Source organism: Nematolebias whitei, chromosome 16 (genome assembly GCF_014905685.2).
Source record: "Nematolebias whitei isolate Nwh7 chromosome 16, NemWhi1, whole genome shotgun sequence".
NCBI lineage: Eukaryota > Metazoa > Chordata > Actinopteri > Cyprinodontiformes > Rivulidae > Nematolebias > Nematolebias whitei.
The window spans coordinates 6,418,190-6,420,947 of record NC_056513.1 but is presented as its reverse complement, the minus strand read 5'-3'; the positions used below and the strand labels follow the sequence as shown (position 1 = coordinate 6,420,947).

Sequence of the window (2,758 nt, the reverse complement as noted above, 5' to 3'; positions counted from 1 at the left end):
AATAAACAAACAAACAACTTGAACAATCCCCAAAGTGAAAACAAAAAACATCAGGCCTCCTTCACATGGCATCATACTTTCCGAACAATTTTAACTTCATCATCTTTTTACACATATAACTTGTTTTAGAAATGTTTATGGTGATATCAAGGCAATTCCACAATCCTGTTCCCTGAATTACAACACAGCTCCTTCAGACTAGTTCTAAATGGAGGTTTCACAAACATTTTCATTCCCTTAAGGTTATAATGACTCTCTTTTTCAACAAATTTTAATTGAATATTTGGGGGGAATATTTTTGAGCTTTATACATCACTTGTAAAATACTATATTCAACTAAATCATAACATTTTAATAATTTCAATTGATGAAGAGTGGGTGACCATAGCACTTCCTACTAATTCTTATAGCTCTTTTTTGTAAAATAAAAATAGGATTTGTAATTGTTTTGCATGCTTCTCCCCAAACTTCATTACAATAGATGGAATATGGAACAATCATTACATTATACAATACTACTACTAATACTAATACTTGTTGCTACTAGAGGACCTGCAGATATTTGTTCCTTGGCTGAAATTGACCAGTTCACAGTTACCTGACTTTGAATCTCTGAGCCCGTTCTTGTTTGCAATGGTGATGGAAACATTGCTGTATGGGGTCAGAGAGGCGACTTCATGATCAGGTGTTTGCAGATGACACTGTGATCTGTAGTGAGAGTAGGGAGCAGGTTTGAGAGCCTGAAGAGGTGGAGGCTCTGGGGCTAAGAGGAACGTGAGTCAAACCAAGACAGGGTCTATGTGTGTGAAGGATTGGGACAGAGGTGGAGCAGTGACGCTGCAAGGAGCACTGAAGGTGGGTGAGTTTAGGATCAACCCTCCAAAGGAACAGGCAAAATACAAGAGAGGAGAAGAAGAGAACAGGCAGGAGTAGTGGATGGAGATGTGTGTCAGAGGGGATTTGTGACACAAGGAGAGCTTTAAGAAAGGGAAGGTTTACAAGATGGTGAGTCCTGCTCAAATATTTGGTTTGGAGGCAGTGGCACCAATACAATAAAGACATGAAGATGTTCAGATTTTCATCAAGTGGAGACAAAGGTAGAGAGGCGAGGCCGAGGTTGAACATGGTTTGATGGGGCAGTGGACATATTGGACAAAAGAACAAAGGAAGACCACAGAGACGGTTCATCTCTGCAGTGTGTGGCAGAGACGGAGGCTGGGATGGTGTGAGATGGAGGCAGATGATCACTTTATGGAGACCTACAAGAAGCAGGTGTAAAAGAAGAAGAACATAACTCAGTCATTTTTGATGACAGAATCTAAAGTTGCCTACAAGGTACTCGTCCAACCAATCATCTCAGTCTCACTCCTCAACTCAGCTTGTCTTGGTTGTAAAATAAACATAGACATTTGTTCCCTCTCATCGTTTAGAACGTATGTATTTGTGAACAGAAGCATATCCTGTACAAGCATTTCACTGAAGTCACGATACCTCCACCGCCGGCCGATCTTTAATTTTTCATTGGATTAAAACCAAACTAACATAACGAACCAACTCTTTTGTGGGACACATAACTCTGCACAAAAGTTAATTACTCAGAAAATAAAAAGGTTATTAAGTTTCAACGCTGGCATGTTTTCCTGTCAGGGAACAAGGTCGACTTTGCTCCTGATGATTACAGTATGAAGGAGTTTATGGGTGATGAGGTCGTATCTGTTAAACAAAAGTGAGAAATTATTTATAGAATGTGTACAAGGTCCTTCCAACATTGTTTTTATACATAAATGTTTTGACCTTTAATCCATATTACATTTTCTATGGCAATTGTTTCTGCTTAGTCACCCTCGTTGTGCACAGTGATGCAAACTAAAATAATGTTGCAGAAGCCGTGCGTTACAGAAGACCGGATCATCTTTTTTTTAACGGCAGCATTGTTTAGACTTCAAGACATAAAGAGAAAGAAAAGTGTCTTTGGTTCATGAAGTTTGTAACCTTTAACTTTTGAGCTCATTCATTGGGCATTTTGCCCTTTTCTATGAGTGTTTGTTTGTCTGTCTGTGGTATTAGCAAAATATCTCAAGAACTATTGGATGGATTTTTATGAACTTTCAAAGTAATTGTTTGACAAACTATCAAAGGAAAGAAACTTTGTTGATTCTGTACAGGACATCAAAGTTCATGCTCAATAATCCAGGTAAAAAATTTAACAACGTTCAGTCAGGTCATCTGGATGGTTTCTTTTTTGAGAGGTTTCGTCCTTCATCCAAAGGACTTCATCAGTCCAAGGAGCCACAACAAACTCGGTCCCACAAGCAGCACACTCGTATAGTGGACCAACCAGTTTGATGGTGATAAGATGGTTTCTTTGTTGGATTTTTTTCCTGGATTATTGAGCATGAACTTTGGTGTTTTGAACCACTTTGGCCATGGCTGCCTCAGAGGAGTCGATGGGGAGAGGGCGGACCCCATAAACCATCTTATCACCATCAAACTGGTTGGTCCACTATACGAGTGTGCTGCTTGTGGGACTGTTTGTTGTGGCTCCTCGAACTGATGAAGTCCTTTGGATGAAGGACAAAATGTCAACAAAAAAAGAAACTGTCCAGATGACCTGACTGAACATTGTTGGATATGTACAGGATATTAGTTTGTTCCAGCAACTTCTCATCTTCACGCAGTCGCCTAAGATACGTTAGTTTGCTTTAAAACAGCTATAGATACTGCATAAGAACAATAATAGTGATTAAAAACCACATTG

At 39.3% G+C, this 2,758-nt stretch overlaps 1 protein-coding gene across 1 annotated transcript in view; it reads right to left on the bottom strand.

Moving 5' to 3' along the window:
* Positions 1 to 2,758, bottom strand: part of LOC119423040 (testis-expressed protein 2) — a 46,692-nt gene that overhangs the window by 43,241 nt on the left and 693 nt on the right. The window lies entirely within an intron of this gene.